The sequence below is a fragment of the Sturnus vulgaris genome, chromosome Z, assembly GCF_052056855.1.
Source record: "Sturnus vulgaris isolate bStuVul1 chromosome Z, bStuVul1.hap1, whole genome shotgun sequence".
NCBI lineage: Eukaryota > Metazoa > Chordata > Aves > Passeriformes > Sturnidae > Sturnus > Sturnus vulgaris.
Window position 1 is genome coordinate 58,684,682 of NC_142283.1, and position 19,513 is coordinate 58,704,194.

A 19,513-nucleotide genomic window follows, 5' to 3' on the forward strand; every position below is an offset into this window, starting at 1 on the left:
CCGCCCGCCGCCGGGCGGGGCCCGAGCAGTCGATCGCCGAGCGGATGAGCCGGGAGCGGCGTCCCGGGTGTTACGGCACGGCTTGGAACGGCGGGCGAGTGAGATATTTACTGGCCTTTTCACCTCGCTGTCTTCCGACGTCAGAGATTTATGCTACTACCTTTTACCATATTACCACGTTACAATTATGTTATTGCCATTTTATTGTGACGGTCTTCAACTGTTTCTTGAAGAAGAATGAGCACCAAAATATTTTCTAAGTAACAGATTTCCCTTGGCTATTGCTGTTTCCATCCTCCTTCGCCGAGGTCTTTGATGCGCCTGTCAGGATTAAACAACACATCTGGTTAAACTCACCTGATTCACTGCCCTGCCCCTCTGCTGCCCTTCACGGAATCACAGAACCCCAGGATGGGTCAGGCTGGAAGGGACCGCGGTGGGTCTCACCTGGCCCAACCTCCCTGCTCGAGAGGCTCATCCTAGACCACACGGCACAGGAGTGTGTCCAGGCAGCTCTTGAGGGAGACTCCACAGCCTCTCTGGACAATCTGTTCCCAGTGCCTGGTCACCTGCACAGTTACAAAGTTCTTCCTCATGTCCAGGTGGAACTTCCTGGGCATCAATATCTGTCCATTGCCTCTTGTTCTATTGCTCAGTACCACTGAGAAAAGCCTAGATCCATCTTCTTTGCACTCTTTAGACTGCTAAAGACATTGATGAGGTGATGCATTAATCTTGGAAGCCTTTTGAGTTTTAGATGAATGTGGGGCAAGATCACAAAACCCATCCCAAAAGGCCACACAAACCTCATTCTTAACCTGACACAGGAAACCTTGGAGGTGTACAGATGTGTCCAACAGGCACTGCCCTGAGTATCTGAATATACACAGGTCACTTGCCTGATGGAATTTTTCAGACAACTCAACAGGATGCCTGAGATTTCCCATAGGGCGGGAGATTATGGTGCTTTTTCAAATCACAGAATCATTGAGTGGTTTAGGTTGGAAGGGATCTTAGGGTTCATCTAGTTCCAACTCCTCTACTATGGGCAGAACCATCTTCCACTTGACCAGTTGCTCAAATCCATCCAGCCTGGACTTGAACACTCCCAGGGGTGGAGCACCCACAACTTCTCTGGGCAACTTGTATCAGTGCCTCACCATCCTCATCATAAAGAATTCCTTCCTAATACCCAATCTAAATCTACCCTCTTTCATTTCAAAGGCATTCCCTCTCGTCCTGTCACTTCACGCCCTTGTAGAAAGACTCTCTCCATGTTTCTTCTAGGCTCCCTTTAGGAACTAGAAGGCCACAAGGGGGTTGACTCAGAACTTTCTCTTCTCCAGCCTCAACAATCTCAATATTCTCAACCTTTCTTCACAGGAGAGGTGTTCCACGCCTTCTGAACATCTGCTATGGATCAGCCTGTATGTCTAAAGCTTGGGATGCTAGATGAAATTATATTGTAGTAACCTAAGTTCAACAAATATTCGTGTTGTGTGGCCTGAATTTTGCCATTTGTTAACTGCTGTGAATTCTTTGCAGCTCTGTAACCAACTGAAGTTGATAACAGTCATAAACCAGTCTTAAAGCAATTGTTTACCTACTTTAGCAAACTTCTGCTTTTTCATTTCAGTTCAATCATGCTGATTTCCATCTTAGAGATGCAGTTCCTGCAGACTAAGGGCACAGAGAGTAGAATTACTTGGTGCATGTAGATACACCTGCCAGGGTTTCCATGGTAATCAGCAGTTTTGTCATCAGCAATCTGGTCCCTGGCAGTGTCCCTAAATAATTTCGTATATTCTCCAAGCTGGCAAGTGTTGAGTCATTTTGTTACATTTTATTTATTGTAAGGAATGACTGCACAGCATAGCACTGCTTACAGTTGTATGAATTGTATGACCACATGAGATGAACTGACCACAACCTCCTTCCACCATCCCCCTGCACATCTGCATAAAGTTGAGCTGTGAATAAGGTTGAGCCCAGAAAGAAGTAAGACACAGAGAGAAGGTATTGTAAGATGTTTTTCTTCCCTTATTTCTCATTCTCTTATTTACTCTGGTTTGATTTGCAATAAATTAAATTTATTTTTTCCCAAGTCAAGTTGTTTCTTCTTGATGGTAATTTCTGGCTGATGTCTCCCTGTTCTTATCCTGACCCATGTCAGGGTTCTGTTGTCCTTTCTCTCTCCTGTCCAGCTGAGAAGGGGAGTGATAAAGCAGCTTGATGGGCACCTGGCATCCAGCCAGGGTCAACCCACTGCAGATGGAATTCAGGAGAGTGCTTTTTGTCTCATTAATTAGAACTGACTTCAGAATTCCGCTTTGGACCTTTTTAAATTTCTTCTTTAAACTAACAATGGTGTCTTCTTCCAGAATTTTTCTCAATTTTCCATTTTTTTTGCCTTTGTTTGTTGTATGAATTTCTGTACAGTTCTTTTTTTAATCCTTCTTGCAATCTTAAAAAACAGTGTTGTTTTTACTATTTCAAACATCTAATGTACTTTACACTTCCAGGAAGCAGAAGCAACTTCTCTGTTCCCCGGTGTGGTTGGTACGGGTGCTGTGTTTGTTGTGGTGCCCGGGTAAAGTGTGCAATCAATCACAGCATTGCATTTACTAGGCCAAGGTGCAGTGTTTTCTGCAATTTATGGCTTGTTGCTGTCAGCCATTGGCAAAGGATTGTGCTCAGGCTCTTAAGCTATGCAAAAATGATGGAGTGTTGGAGGACAACACTCACTGCAGGAAATTTGTAGCACATGTTGTGATTACACAAGCACACTTTTCCACCAATGTGACATTTATTGTTCCCAGGCCTTAGTATCTGAATGGAAGAATACTTTTTTCTTCCCACCTTCTAGCACCATGGCTTCCCTTTTAACTTGCCCGAGTGAGATGCTGGCCTCTGCAGTATTGACTAGGCATAGAAACTGTCATTAAGTTATCTCTTGCTCTATTAACTAACATTTCCAGTATGTCACATTAATTGTATACCTCTTATAAATTGCTGAAGCCTACTACAGTTTCCTCAAGTTACACAGTTCAAAATTTTCCATAGACTTTATTCATTGAATAGGGTTCCTAGGAACAAGTGAACAATTTACAATCAATCTTACTGTAAGAATTATTTGGAGAGATTTTTACAAAGGAATTACTAGAAGACAATATTTTAAAGGTGGCTTCTCTAAATCAGACCATATACTTTTGAGATATAATTGTGATTCAGTTTCAAAATTCATGCCTAATCCACACAGTATTTTTCTTTATGCCTAATGAATAGGTCAGTTGAAAAGTGCCTGCAAGTATTTCACACCCTGCCAAGATCAAATACAGTCCAAAACACTTCACATATCAAAGAAACAGAGTTAGATGCAGTTCACAGAAGATATTTCAGTGGACAACATGTGCTACAGTCCTCTACAACTGGCATATATATCTTAAAAGTCCATGCTGCTGTTCCTTGTATTCCATGCTGGTTAAATCTATCCCCTCAGCAAATGGCTAACTTTGCATTCCCAAGTCAGGTAAGTGGTATGGAAGTTCAGACATCTGTTATTCCTACAGAGAAATTATCTGCTTCAATTCTGTATGCCTTCTTAGAAGTGCAGCATGGCCCTGGATGATGAGAGATAACACAGCTAAGTGTCACTTACATCTTTCTGGTGCTTGAGGCTGTGCTGTCTAACCAGTTCACTTTGTGACTGAAGGACAAAAAAGTGCTGAGAAAAAATGAACCCTGTGTCTCCTGCCAGTTCAAGGGCACTGTTGTTGATACGCAATGTGCCACCGGAGCACCCTCACGGCATTCCTTACAGGATTCAATTCATTTTCTCACATGATCATCTGTCTCCCAACTAACCACCGGCATTTAGAGGTTTAGGAGAAGGGTAGGAGATCATCTAGTAATACCACCTGGCCACATTGACTTCCTCCTCTTGGCCTGAACCCTGGTTACACTAGACCTGGCCTAGGGATATTATCTTGATGTAGGTGAGCCTGAATCTAAACTCCAGGAACTTGTGAGGGAATGGAAGTTCAACCACGCATGGTAATTAACTTGACCCCATTTATTCTAAGGGGATCTCTGCAGCTCCAGCCAAGGTGTTGTATCTGAGAGAAATGTTTCTCCAACTTGACAAAAGGTTCAGCTGCTTCCATTGTGAAATTCTGAAGTTGCTCATAGGCCAAATAAATGTATGGGTTCAGTTCATAAATGAAAATAAATAGTCTGTATTTTTCTAGATTTTTGTTGCTGCAAGAAAGGGCTTTGTCACCCCTTCTAGTCAATGGCTTCAGCTGCCCTTGAAACCACAGTAGAAATTCACGTTGCCCAATTATTTGGGGTCATCTTTGCATGCTGTCTTATTTCTGTGTTGATCAAATGACCCATGATACGAGCAAACACAAAATAACTCTGCCCTAAAGATAGGCATCCTTCCTGGTCTGCAAGGACACCCAAGTTCCCAGATCCTTGATGCCAGAACAGCTCACTAGATGGAAGGATCAATCAGCAGGTACCTGAGTGCTTCAGGGTCTTAGAACCATGATGCAGCTCATCATACAAGCTGAGATGGAGCCAGATAGTGCAGTGCTCCTATCCACCCCTTCATGGAGAATTTCAGCAGACTGCAGAGAAGTGGAGAAGGGTATCACACTGTTCCTGTCCAAGGGAAGATTAAATGGTGATTTGATTAAATTCTCAAGAAAATATCGTCTCTCCCCTTGGCTTTAGATTTAACATCTAAATGTACAAAACATGTATTAATTTCTCCTGTCTGGTCAGATTCAGAAAAGTTCACCAAAACTGCAGATGAATATTAGTAGTCTGGGGATGCTACCCTATCCACATACTAACAGCCTTCATTTGTATTAAGTTGTAATTTCTGGCAAAGATTCTTATCAGCTCTCACTTTTGTCATACTGGCACAATCCCTGAAATTAAAGTCGAGGGAAGTCTTTTTTTTAACTCTAGATTAATGGATTAGAGGTATTGTCTATGCATTTCCATTTTTATGCTTTGATGTTTATCTGTGCTTGAAAAATCCCTTTTTTACCTCCATGAACTGTGGCCTTCTCCATCTGATGTAATCTAGTCTTTTCTATGTGTTGTCAATAGATAAGCTTATTTTTGTGTTCCTTGTGTTTGGTTTACATTTATCTGTGAAAAATAGAGTACCTCATACAGTGCGTAATGCTGTGTTTTTCTTACCAAAGCAAATTGGTTTGCTTCTTCAGTGCCTATTTCTTGTATTATATTCTTGCTGAAGGTCTATGGAAGCAAGTGCCATAAAATGGAATAGCACCTGCATGAATTCCTCAAAGTCTGACTGTACTTTGTGAAGAAAATGGAGTGAACAATTTTTTTTATCTGACAGTACAAATTGCATGCTGCTCTGATCTAAACTGGAGTGTGATGGCAATATAAGCCCCCAGGTGGCATTCTAACCTTGTTTTTCTAAATCGTTTGTTTTCATAAGGAATAGATCTGATTCTTTTGTTTAAAAAGAAATTTTCTTCACCCTCATGGTAGATTTGAACAAAGAAATTAAAGCCATAAGCTGATCTTTTTTTTGGTTTTTTTGAGGTTTCCAATTTGTACTGGTTTTGTTGATTCAAATGCAGTAGCCTCAAACCCAGCTTGAAATCTGATAGATGTTGGATGGAATGATGTAAATTATACTATATTCCAGATACTGAAGTCCATAACAAGATGTTCTGCAACAGTTATTCAATAAAAGATACCATTTGAATTCTGAAAATCGGAATTGCAGTAAAATACTTTGCAACAAATCTACGAGAAAAGCGTAAATCCAATTGTGACTAATACCTTACAACACATGGATATTAACTGATGCTGGGTTACAATGAAATCCAGGCAGAATTCAATATTATGACTACATGAAGCCAGTGTGATTCTGGTTGGATTTCTATTTCCTTCCAGGGATACCAGGTAAGCCTTTGAAAAAAAGAGCACAACTTGTATCTCCTGTCTTAGGCACCCTGTTTATGTACCAAGGGTGCTGATGGTTCATCCCTCATTCACCAGGAGAGGCATGGCTCCCACAGAGATTTACTCAGAATACCTCACATAGCTCCCTGATGCAGAGTTGCTCCCTGCTGAAGCATTTCTTTCCCACCAGCTTCACAGTTCAAAGCTGGGGTTTAGTGTCACTTTTGCACTTTCAGCTCTCTCATACCTAGATGTTATTTTGCTAGTGAATACTTAAGTGCTTTCTTTCACACTGTCTGGTTCATGTGGGAGAAGTGCCCACAGAAAAAACTTCAGTCATCCCTCAAATCCTTTCTTCCAACTTTCCTCTGCAACAAAACCCACAACTTCCTTAGAAACCGCTGGGTTGATGTGCTCCAAGTTGTCCTTACAACTCTGACAAAAACTGTCAGCTAGTCATGTGCACCATGGGCTGCCCCACCTGCAACTCTTTGCAACTTCTGTTCATATGTGGATTACAACCTCTTTGAAAGGCAGAGTGGTTTAACTTGTATTTATGCAACACTTGGACAAATGGAATCTTTGTCCTTCTTTAGGATTCCAGTGGGATACGGAGCACAAATACACGGTAATCATATTTAATAAAGCAAATTGAGCTAATTTAAATTACTGCTTAAAATATATCGGTATGTAATAGGTCATAAATAAAAATCGACCTACACGCTGCCCTGAATATCTTTCAGAGTGCACTTTAGGAGGAGTCACTAAGTTGGAGTATCATCAATCACAGTTCCTAAAGCAACAAAACCCAAATTGCTACCACACTGTAAGACTCTAAGTAGCCAGAAGGCACAGAAGGAATATTTTAAATTCAAACTTCATCTGTCTTTGCTGTGTTTCATCCCTAAAGCTCTCAACAATCCTTCTGAAAAGTTATTCCAGTACATTTTTCAGTATAAGGACCAAGCCTTAATTTATAGAAGATACCATCTTGCAGGTGGTATCTCTGGGCTTTGGACTGGACAAATGTAAAACTTCTTGAGTTCAAATGGATTTTGATACAAAGCCATGTATGTTTGTTCACTAAGGCTTATTTTGGGCTGTCTTACACTGTGCACATTGTACATTTCTGTTTAGTTATTTTCACATTTGTCAAACACATTTTTTCATCCTAAGTTTTCTAGTGACATAAAGGTATGGATATGTTTAAGTGCTATGGGTACACTTAAAATTTTAACACCTTGTCCCCTTCACAGTACATCCAAAATTTATCACAGAATATTCTCTTCTTCCCTAATTCAGAAATGCTTGAGGGAATCCTTTGCCCTCACGAAAAGAAAAAAAAAAATTAAAAATAAATAAATTTTTAAAAAATTAATAATTTTTAAAAATTAAATAAAAATAAATTCTCCTTGAGAGGTAAAGCCTGACAGCCGATGACAGTAAAGTATCATGCCTATAGGAAAGAGGTCCAAAATGGAAGAAGCATCACTGTCTTAGCTGTAGTGAATACTCTGGCTGCTACAGCAAAATACCTTCAATGCCTACAGCACATTAAGTAATCACAATGAGAAGATGGGTCACTTCTTATCTTGCCAAAGAAGTTATTGAATGTCCTCTACTGTCAATTTTTTAATTCCCTTGGGGTGACACTCAGTTCCTGGCCATGTGAGTACACTGGCTGTGTGATGCAAATCAGCTAATGTCTGCAGCTACAATGGTGAGATACTGCTAGTACAGATTTATAAAGACCAACCTACAGGATGCTAGACACGATCTGATGCACCTGATCTGATGTCAGCTGCAAGTCTGGTTCTCCACTCGGAGAACACTAATTCACACTCACACATAAGCACAGAGCAGTCACCTTAACCCCAAGGCTCATCATATCATATGACACCAGAAATTCAGCTCAACCAAACACGAGAGAAAAGGGGACAGCAGCACTTCCTTGTGTATCATGGAGACACTAGAAGGAGGCTGGGAATTGGGAACGATTTTTAGTCAAAAGCAAGGTTGTGGCCAGAGAAGCTCTTACAGGGTTGAACAATGGCACACAGGCAGCCTGAGAAAGGGGCTATATGCACAGAAGTGGTGTTTTTCCTGGAAAATCCCTTCCTGTGGTCCTGTCATCATGCACCAGGCTGGCAGAAAGCCAGGGTACCTAGCAGGGACGTATAATTAGATGAGTATCAAAGATGCATATACCTTGTTCTGATCTCTGAATTGAACATGGTGGTGATAGGGAAATTTTAGCATTTCACAAGATCCAATCTAGCAAAATATTTCCATCACATTTGCTATATATAGTATCTGAATTGTCACCAAAAATTGTCACCAAAATATTGAAAAGTCTGTGTGTTAGAGTACTGCCTGAACACTATGTGGGCCACATGCTGATAACTGGAATTCATACCCTTTCTCTTATTCAAGAGAAATCTTCCTGTTCAGATTAAAAGAATAAAGCTAAATCCTTGAGCATATTATTTTACTAATTTATTCCAAGTAACTTACTGGGAATTAGGCCATTAAATATCTGAAGTAGTAAAGGCTCAGTCATAAAAGACAAAAGTCCAGCCTCCAGTTAAGAAATACACTGAAGTACAGATTACACGTACCAGATATTGAGATTTTTTTCTTTCACATTTCAGCCTGCAGGGTTTGCCATAAAATGTAATTCAAGTTTACATAATAAGTTCAAACAAAAATTTTAATTGATGAGCCATAATAATTTAGAAGATTAGCTAGGGAAAAGTTCCTTTCTATGCATACCATGGTTAAAAAATATTACTATGCTAATTCACACTGTGTCAGTAAGTATAATGATTTTCCAATTTTGACTCCATTCTTTGTATGAAACTACTGAAATGCAACAAGAAGGCAGTGGTATAAGCTGTATTCTTTGCTGCCTTTTCATACAAATTCCCCCTTGAAGTAATGTGTATGGTAAGTCAGGAGAGGTCCCCATTTTTTTGGCATTGATCTGTTAAATCCTTGCACGGTGTATAGCTAGAAGCTTAGAAATTATGTTCTCAAGGCTAATTTTGTGGCAGAAGAATCTGGATGATGTAGCATTGAGTGTCTGACTGTCTGCTAACCAGCTGTATCATTTGTCCTGTTGCTGTGTGGCTTTCCTTGCCTCCTTCCAGATAAAACTTGCTGTGGTTGTTTTCCAGAGCAAGTACAAGCACATGCTGCATCTAGACAACAAGAAAATTTGGGTGAGACCTTCAATCTTCCATTAGGTGTGTAAATTATTCACAAGAGCCTGTTCTCTTATACCTTTCATGACAGCAAGGGTAAAAAAGGGCACAAAAGCTGTTAAAATGAGTGGCCAGTGATAGCGGGAACCTTGATGAACAGAACAAGCTGGAGTAAAAGCAACACGGATTTCAGAGAATTGGATTCTCTGACTAAACAGGGACTCTCAAAATTACACTACACCTCCTGTCTCCTCTTCCTCTTAGAATAGGACAGGCTGTGTTGATACCAACATTGGCCAAAGTTGTCTCTTCTTTTTCAATACTACTTTATTGAGTAGTGAATTGTCACCACTGTGTCCTGGCTTGAGGGGTATTTTAATAAGCTTTAAGACCTTTCTAAACATTTTCTCTTCTTTTCTGCCAGGCATTCTTCCAAACAAGTCTGTCACTTCAGAAATAAATAAGCCAGAAAGAGCCACTTAATGTGTTTGGTAAGTCATATCTTCCATGTAACACAAACCAGAGCACTTCACCAAACCATTTCTATAGCAAGTTTCCACACCAGCTGCAGCATATCCTCATAAAGGCATATGATCTCCATGTAGGGATTTCACATGACCAAATCTGGCTCACATGTTGTCCAGCTACTTCAGGGCTGGATTCACCGCACTATTTAAAATTGTTTAAAAACATATTGATTTTTTTTCTGACTGTGACATCCAATGACAAGTATCATGGTATGTATTTTTCTGCCAGATTTCAATAGCTGATCTGTTCATTCCCAGACAAGTCAGCAAAGTGAGAAACAAAGTATTCCTATGTACTTTTCTGTCCTTCTGAACTGTTCTTTTTCCTTCTTTCCCAGATACAATCTTGCTCTCCACCTCAGCGTCTGGGGTCTCTTTCCTGACCTTATTATACCAATGTGAGGTTGCAAACCCATTCATACCTCTTCTTTGGTCCATAGACTTGTGAGACTGCAAACTCTGTGGCATAGTCTCACCTTCTCTCACTACTTATCTTTAATTAAATAAAGAATCAGAGGATTCTACCAGAGACCATGTGTAATTTTGTGAGAGGATTGAGAGAACCTGCATAAGTAAAAACTGAAATTTCTGATACGACTGAAATGTAGGCTTTGAGAACAGATGATTTTAGCATTTTGTCGTTCAGCGTGCAGTTGAAGAGACAAAACGTCCAGTTATTGCTTTTCACAGGCAAGAGCTGCTTTTTATAAGGAGCCACCAGATAGGCAGCCTCAGCCTGTCTGAAAAAATTAGGGGACAAAAAATACATTTTCCTACCCTGGGGCTAACCACAGCTCCTGCCTTATGTGAGGGAATGGGGAAACACCAGGCCCATTGCTCCTCTCCTGCCTCTGAGTACCTTCAAAAATGATGGAGAAAGAGTTGGTGCTCTTGAATAGGTAAAATGATGTGGTGCTGTGACCCAGCAGCTTTCACCATGTTCTGCACCCTGGCAGGCTCAAGTATAACCTCCTGAGTATGAGCTGGGGAAGGGTGGAGGTGAGACTGAATTGGCAAGGACTCACTTGGTCACGAGTTGAAAAAGGAAAATCTTTGGTCTAGAAACACGTTAAATACATTTCCCATCAAGAGCTACCTTGGGTCTAAATGTGCCAGAGGACCTTTGAAGAATAAATCTCAGTATCTTCTATCTTGAATGACCACATTTAGGGGTGTTTTGGTAGGGAGTGCCAGGATTAAGGTCCATTTTCAGAAGTGCTGAGTGCTGCCCACCAAAGGAAGGCTGCCCGCAGCTATCAGTGCTTGCTGCCTCTGGGAAACACAACTCAAGGGGTTCTAAACAGCCAAAAATCAGGAACAGCTTTTGAAATGTGTAAACTTCCAAGGCAGCTGAAGCAGCTGTGCCACTAATCAGGCAGCTTGCTACACTGCCATCCAGGTCTTCTCCAGCACCAGCTTTTAAAAACAGACTTGCTTGCTGAATAAATAGCATGGCCATTTCTGCAAGTGCTTATTTGTTAATATGGGCTTGGAACCACCACCCCCTTTTTTCTTGTACCTGTGTATATATCCAAATGGTACCTTTGCTGCATCAATTCTGTGCTCAAGTGAGAATTCAAGAGAAGCAAAGGAAAAGGATGAGGTTGTTAAAGGAGAGGCCACAGCCCAAGAATTCTCTCACCATTCAGGGAGTGTCACACACACCACCCAGGCTTTCCCTGCTAGGACTGGAGTCTGTTCAAGTCCTTGCACACACGTTCATTCTCAGGTGCACTTCCTCCTTCAGCTCTGTCTTGGGTTTTCTGCAGCAGAATCCTATGGTATCAGATTTATCAAAATAAATAATTTAATAGAGTGATCTGGCAACAGATCAGCTTAAACTGACCCAGAAGAAAAAACCTCCGGGCAATTAGACCCTGGTGATTTATACACTTGCCTCACACACTCTTCATGTGATTTCAAGTCCAATGGCGATTTTTGAGCTGGGAATCTTCTAACACCTTATTGGATTCTTTCTCTGTCTCCCCATAGCCAGGTCCTTGTCTTCTGGTTTTTGTTTCTTGTGCACTAGATCAGTCAGGACATAGTAATGAAAAAAGGCCTAAACTTGGGATAAAAACCATTTAGCAACAACTAAACATCAGTGTGTTATTGATATTCTTCCCAAACTAAAGACCAAACACATCACCATACCAGCCACCAAGCAAACCAACTCTCTTCAGCATATCTGGGTGAAAGTTCACAGCTTGCAGCCCAGAGCTCCAGCAAATCCAGCTGCTCATGCTGGGCAAGTAGAGCCAAGCAAACAGCAGATTGAATCACACAGTATTATGATTCTGAGTTACCCATTCTGCTTAAAACTTGCTTATTTAAGCAAAACAAAAAGTATCTCTCAACAGAGAGATATATTTTTCTTCATAGCCAAAGAACAGTCAGGATCTCCCGCCTGCATTTGCTAGATATCCATCTGGACTTCCATGCATATCCACCTGTGTATGCATCTGGATATCCATTTTAGCATTATCTGAAGGTGATGACATGGCATTTTTTTCTTTCTTTTTTTAATTTTTTTTTCATTTTAGTGGGCTTAGAACTTCACTCAGATTCTTCACAGAGTCAAGGAAAATTGTGTATACAACCTTGGAGACAGAGCTCTGCTTTCTTATGCAAGGTATTAGAATTCCTAAGGGTCAGTGTGCGTATATAAGACTGGTTCCTAGGCGTGGTCCTTGTTAACACCAACTCTGCCTTCAGACCACACCCATGAGCTGCTGCAGTTGATACAAGCACTGTCACCACCCGCTCTCCGTTCTCCACGTCAGCCCAGGAGTGAGATTTGGACTCAGGGTATTGGGGATACCTTTTTGCTCTCTGATCTGGATTAAAGGCACCTTTTGTGATTAAATCAGGTGTGAAACAAAACTAAATTACTGGGTCTGTGATTTAAACCCCATGTTGCGTTATACTCCGTGATGGTGACTGAGGCTCTTGCTGCTCTCTCCCCTTAGCTGCAGGCAAGGGGAAGTGTTTTCCCTGGGTTCAGGCAACTAAGACATACTGACAACTGAGTGAAGACAAAATGAAAAATACATAAAGCTTGTAGGCAGACATTCCCATCTTTGCCAGACGCTTCAGCTCCTCTTGTCATCTCCCATGTTAGACAAAGAGCCTGTCAAAGCCAAACAGATTGGTAGATTACGAAAGCCCCTCTGACCCACTCTCTTCTCCCAAGAGGATTCACTTCCTTTCAGCTTTCACCTCATTAGCACTCTCACGGCAGGCAGGGGGTCATTTCTAATTTGTGAATGCCCTTGGACCACAAGCCGGGATTTTTAATTTGTTTACCTTGCATATTAAACAGTATTTTCAAAGGTACTGTCAATAAATCCTCTATGAATCAGAATCTTCACTCCAGACCTTGTTGTTACTTTCACTTTTTTGATTTGACTCGACAAGATTGAAAAATATTCCATAAGGGCAATCTCAGTCACCAAACACAGTGCCATCACCAAAATCCCCAGAGTGCTGAGGGCAAACCTCTAGGGCTTTGTGACATAAGGGAAGAGCACGACTTTGCAAAGGAGAAGTCAAACCAAGGTGCTACATCAGATCCACAAGTGGGGACTCAGTTCCTAGGGTTGTGGCAGTGAGAAATGCCTCCTGGGATAAGCTCATGCAAAGCCTCCACCCATCAAGAGGGATGAAGGACACTGTTATCACCTTTCTCATCTGTGGGAGTACCTAGACCTGTGTGTTATCAATCCCCTAAGCACCACACACAAGGAACCAACAGGAAAATCTCAATTAGTTCATCAGCTTAGCCTTCTCTCAAAGATCCATGCCATGAAGACAAGGACAGTACTGAACAACAGCTGTTACAACCTTACATCTACATGAAACCTTGCTTGTAACCTTGTTCCTCCTATCTCTTCTTCAGGGTAAATGAGGGGGTTTTATTTATGTTTCATGTTTTGAATTCACAAAACAGTTCTATTAAGTTTATAGGGCAAAAAAAGGAAATGCTTGCATATGTTTGAATGTAAATGCATGACAGTACATCAGTAGTTCTCACACTTTCTTTGGCTGATAGGTGGTGTTGCAGGGCTATTGAACTCTGGCACTGATCACATATAGAGCCATGTGGAACCCAGCAGTTTCAGTTCACGGGGGTTCTGCTAACCTTGCTCCCACTTCTAGCTCCTGGGAGGTTTGTTCACACACGTAGACCAGGTTTGATTTTCAGGATATCTAATATGTCGGAGTAAAACTTAATTCACCTTCTCATGGAAACTGTGGCAAAGCCATCACATTTAATAATATGCAATCAAATGGTCATTTGAAAGAGGCACAGTCAAAACTGCCCCATGTTTGGTCCTTTTTATTCGAAAATTAATTAAAAATTTTGGCCCATTTCCCAAAGGTGTGTGTATTAGAGCAAATATGTAAGGACACAGGAGATCCACATTGAGCCCAGACAAGTTTAATGATAGATCAGTTTCCTGGTCCTTCTACTCTGGTACATTTCAGTAAATTTCACTGGGTGCCTCATAGGAAGCTGCAATAAGGAAAAGAAATAAAAGAAGAATATAAAAGAAAGGCAAACCACAAACTACCTCTCAAGCGGTTATGACTTGACCTTCTCCAGGGTAAGGAGTAAACTGCCTTTCAAATAATCCTGTTTAGAGCTTACCTTACATCCTGACATCCTGAAACATCAAGGATATTCTACAACACAGCATGGGAAAAGAAAGGAGTGCTGTCAAACTAAACACACACTTGAGAAAACACTGTCTGCCAAGGGATACTTACTATCTCAAAAGATGGTTTACATTTTCATCACTTCCTGGGCTTCCCCTCTGCTTCATGAGCAACTGCTGCAGTGATCACAGCCTCCTCTCCTACCCACCTTTGCCTGTAGTACCTGGCCTGTGGTACCTGGGTCCTGCAGGTAGGTCTGCTTCATCATGAGCAAGAGTTGGTTATATTACCCAATCCATCCGGAGGGTAGCAGGAGCATGAACAGAAAAACAAAGTAAAAAAGAGGCACGAGAGGCAGTGGGTAACCTTAGGCTGAGACCACAAAGAGCCACCTCTGTTTTGCTTTTCCACTGCCCCGTGGAAAGTCATCAAGTGCAAATGGCCCTCTCTGTCTAGCACAGTGGCACAAGAGATGCCACAAGGCCTCTGTGAGCCGGGGTGTGGAGCCACACTGGTGATGGCAGCAGCACCACGGGGCCCTGCACAGGAGCCTCCTGCAAAGGGGCCACCGGAGTGGAGGGACTACGGCCACACCAGCAGGGACAGCCAGCTTCATAGACTGAGCCCCTGGAAGGCAGAATGAGAGGCCCTCAGACAATGAATTATCTAAATCAGGCAGTAAGATGTAACACTGATTGAAAAGCTTGTTCAAATTGCATTCACTGTGATTCATAAACTCTTCATGTAAATTCATAGGTTAAGATGAGCACAAAAATTAGAAAGCTGGAATAAGATTGCTTTAATTTAAATAAGAGACATGGTTGTGAATATTAGGCCTTTACACTGTTAGCAGTAACCCATCAGATGTTAACAAAATCTGATATGCAACAGTTTTACATATCCCCTTGTGGGAGAAAGATCAACTTGCAAACCGCTTTATAAATCAGCCACACTGTTAGAGTTAGGCTACTGTATCTAAATGGCTTTTAGATATGCTTCCTGTTTTCAGCTACGATATTTACAAATGAAAGCTTTTTCAAACCACGTCTTTTAATATAATTTGCATATTTAGTAATACATTGATTAACATTAAACACGGATTATTGCAATTTATTTCAGAAACAGATGGGATGCATTAAGTGAAAAGCCAGAGCATTTAAACAGAGCACACTCCCAGGCTGACTCCCGATGATTGATGAATACAAAAACTTTATTAACTATCAAGGAAAAAAAGGAAAATGAAAAGAAAAAGAAAAAGAAAAAGAAAAAGAAAAAGAAAAAGAAAAAGAAAAAGAAAAAGAAAAAGAAAAAGAAAAAGAAAAAGAAAAAGAAAAAGAAAAAGAAAAAGAAAAAGAAAAAGAAAAAGAAAAAGAAAAAGAAAAAGAAAAAGAAGGACACTTCATGCCGAGTCCTTTCAAGTACTTCAGCGTGCAAAACTGCCATTAAGGGGAATTTAAATAAAATAATTCGATTCAGATATGTGCATGGCTTTACAGAAGGCTCTGGCACGCGGAAGACAAAATTCTGACCCTGGGAGTGAGCAGAAGGAGCGGGAGCCCGCGGCCGGAGCCGGGGACCGGTCCCCACGGCGGGCTCGTCCCGGTGCCAGCAGGTGGCAGCCGCCCACAACGCACATTTCCAAGGCGTATTTTGGACTGGCTTTTTCCTTCTTTCAGCCTTCGCGGGAAAATTCTCGGGCTGGGAGAAAGTTCTGCCGGGTTTCCTTCACTTCGCAATGGCCTCTTAGCAGCTGGCTTTCAAATACGCTGCCTTCAGTCGGCACCTGATAGTAGGAACACCCGGCAATATGTTGTCGTGCTCTTGTGTTTGTGTTTGCAAGTATACAGTGTAATTTTGACACAAAACCAGAGGTACATAAACTGTATAAAATTATCTATGAATCACTCACATGTACGAGGATATGCATGGTTTTTTAATAGCAAAATGAGCATTTAGAACAGCAATACAATGTAAACCTGTTTTTCATATTTACAGATATTCTCCTCAAAGAGAAATCTTCATGTCCCAAAAACAAGTTGGCAAGTCTTCCATCTTTATTTAGGAATATACATTGCAATAGTCAAGAAAGAAATAGGCAGTGTCATTGAAAGGTAGGTCCATTGTTGGTATTAAAGCATGAGAGTACATGAGCCATGGAAGTGTGATATGGGGGGGATTACTTCTGTATGTGCCCTGCTTCTTACAGTCTTATAAGAAAATGTATCCACTGCTGGGCACTGATTAACCCATAGCCTGACCTAGTGCATTGGTTTGTATCTTATTTAAATTAGCTTTCTCTATAATTAATGACGCAGTCAATTAGTCTGACAGAGCCTGGATACCATAACTAAAATAAGCTATGACACATCAATAGATCTCTTCAAGTAGATTACATAAATGTTATTTCTATACTACCCGTTCCGAGCCTTTCTTTTTTCTTATGTTTCTATCAGGAATGGTCCTTCCCAAAGCAGGAGGTGGAGATTTCCAAAGGGAAGCAGTTTTACCTTCCCCCTTCAGGTCATTTTATTTCCAAGTGGACCTGTAAATGCCCATGCCAGTTTGGGTGTCCATGTGTAGCTCGCCTGGACACACAGCATGGCTGAGAGATGGCACATGGCTTGGCCAGTTTATGCCCTACTGTTTGAGCTCACCTCATCTCCTTTCAACTTTGACAGTGGACAATGTTTTGACTGCCCTATTTAAACCCCTTAATCTACAATCCCTCCATTTGTTATTCATGTATCTTTGTGCTGCTGTTAGAGTATGCAACTCTGGACATCACTTTAGGTCACAATTTCAAAAAAGATGTTGTGAACGACTTATCTCCACTTAAAATCTCTTGCTGATTAATCTACTGTTTAAGGTTACTTGAGTAAGTTTCTTTGCATTCACTAGAATAAAGAGAATTTATTTAGGGGAAAAATAATAGAGAGTATTAATTCATGAGCTTGTTAATACATATGAGCTCTCCCAGTTCTGGGAAATAAATTCTTCATTAATATTTTGGGTTACTGTGGCACAGAGCCAATGTTTCAGTTACACTACAGAAAGCACCCAAAAATCACCAATACCTCTTATCCCTGTCTTCAAACTTTTATTAAATACTCAAAAGTATTTAAAAGGTCAGTTACCCATTTTGCTGCTATCAGGAGATTACTCTAACATGATGTGTTTGTCTCCTATTGTGAGTAGTGAAAATCCCCCTGTATCCAGTGTGTTTTGTTTGGATTGAGATGGCATGCAGCTGATGGCTGTGACCTTCATGGTGGCTTAGATCCCTGGCTGGCACTGATTTTTGATTTAGTGCCGATCTGCTGCGCTTGTCACAGGCTGCAAGGTGCTTTCCATGCACTAATGGAACAGCTCAAGGGCAGAGGGGCCCTGTAAATGTCTATCTTTCACCAACACTGTGCTAAATAGAGAGCTGAGTTTTCTACATGTGAATGACAGAACCTGAGATTATATACAGGAGTGAACTGGGAGTTCTTTCACCTGAGCTGATGTTCAGCAGTAAATAAATGTCACTGTAAAATGAGAAGTTTTTATTATTCTGAGTGATAATGAATATAAGTGTACAGTATTAAACAGCATACTTAATATTGCCTATATATTCACGTCTGAAGACAGGAACTAGCTCTATGCAGCCCATCTTCTCATAAGCAGTTATTTCCTTTGAATACCAGAGGATTTGTACCAGAGTTCAGTTTGACTCTGTCTGCATTAATAAGTCATTAATAAATCCTGTTCCTTAATGACATATTCAGCTGAGAATGAATTCACCCTGAGCTCTGCCTCACAGGAAACCAGCACACTGGATTGCAGATGGCAAAGGATCCCAGATTAACTCTTTGCTTATTCACTAAAGTTAGGACTGGATGAAGGGCCAAGACAACGCTAACCGTGTAGGAAAAATCTCCTACTGATGGAAGTTTCTTTGACTATGAGTGAGGAGAAGGGCTATTTGCCTCAACCTTCCCCTTATAAGGAGTAATGCAAGTCTCATATTTTATTTATTTATTTACGTATTTATTTAGTCTCATATTAATCTTACAGTTTATTTTTAACAAAACAGGTCTTAAATAAATGTATTTCAGGAGAAATTTATTTCTTACACTCAGGAATTCCTGGGGAACTCCACTATAGTTTCCATATATTAGATACAAGCTGGAATATTCAGATAACACAAACAAATGGGATAATAAATGCTTGCCCTCTTAAGTATAATGAACCAGATCACACCATAATTTTCTGCAAAGGAACCCTGAGTGAAATAAAAATTAAGAACTTTGAATGGACTTGAGGTGGAATGAGGAATACTGCTGATAAGCCAGAACTGTGTGTGTCTCTCTCAGCTGATCACCTCTCTCCTTATAATTGGAAAATTATCTAGATTTTAACTACTTAACTGCTTTTTAAAGTTGTTGGCTTAATCAGTAAAGTTGCCATCACTAATGTCTAAGGTGGGAGATGAAAGGAAAAGGTCCATGCTTCCTTGTTCTGTCTCTTGACAGTTAAGAGCATTCTCAAGACTACTCAAAAGTGCATTTTGCTGCCCATTGCCCCATGGAAAAGCAAGGGGTAATTGTAATCTGGGAGCGCTTTAGCTATGGAGTGATGCTCAGGACCAGCTTTGCTGATTTCAGTCTATGTTCTGGGTGAAACCATTTAATCACTTTTTTGACCAAAGGGGTATAAAAAAGCCATAGCAAAAGAAAATTATTCAAGTAATTTTTCAATCCAGTTCCCTTGCTTATGGAAAACAAACAAACAAACAAAAAAAACCCAAGCAAAGCTATGATGTTGAATTAATGTATTATGAGTATATAAATTATTCAATCAACCAAGGAATTTTTATGGGGAAGGTAGAAGGAGTAACATCCACTATAGAATTTTTTTAATACACGGATTTCTTGTCATTTTCTCCAAGCCCTTTTTTTTCCAGCAATAATGAGTACTCTCATTACTGAGTTTTGCCTATAGGGAAAGACCTATAGAAGAGGACCCATAGTCCTCTCATGTGGCCCATGAATGTACTTTCACTGGTTTTTACAGCCAGAGGCCAAGCAGGACCAGGCTATAGGCCATAGGCTCAGTTTCCTCATCTGTGACAGAGAAGTTCTGTTCCTAAGGGTCTTGTTGTGCTAATTAATTGCCATTATCAGGCTA

At 40.8% G+C, this 19,513-nt stretch overlaps 1 long non-coding RNA gene across 1 annotated transcript; it reads left to right on the top strand.

Moving 5' to 3' along the window:
• Positions 1-1,769: 1,769 nt before the first annotated feature.
• Positions 1,770-15,552, top strand: LOC148219861 (uncharacterized). The gene is made up of 3 exons (XR_015799430.1): positions 1,770-2,016; positions 9,583-9,649; positions 15,464-15,552. It is a non-coding gene; the product is annotated as an uncharacterized LOC148219861 (long non-coding RNA).
• The last annotated feature ends 3,961 nt before the right edge of the window (positions 15,553-19,513 follow it).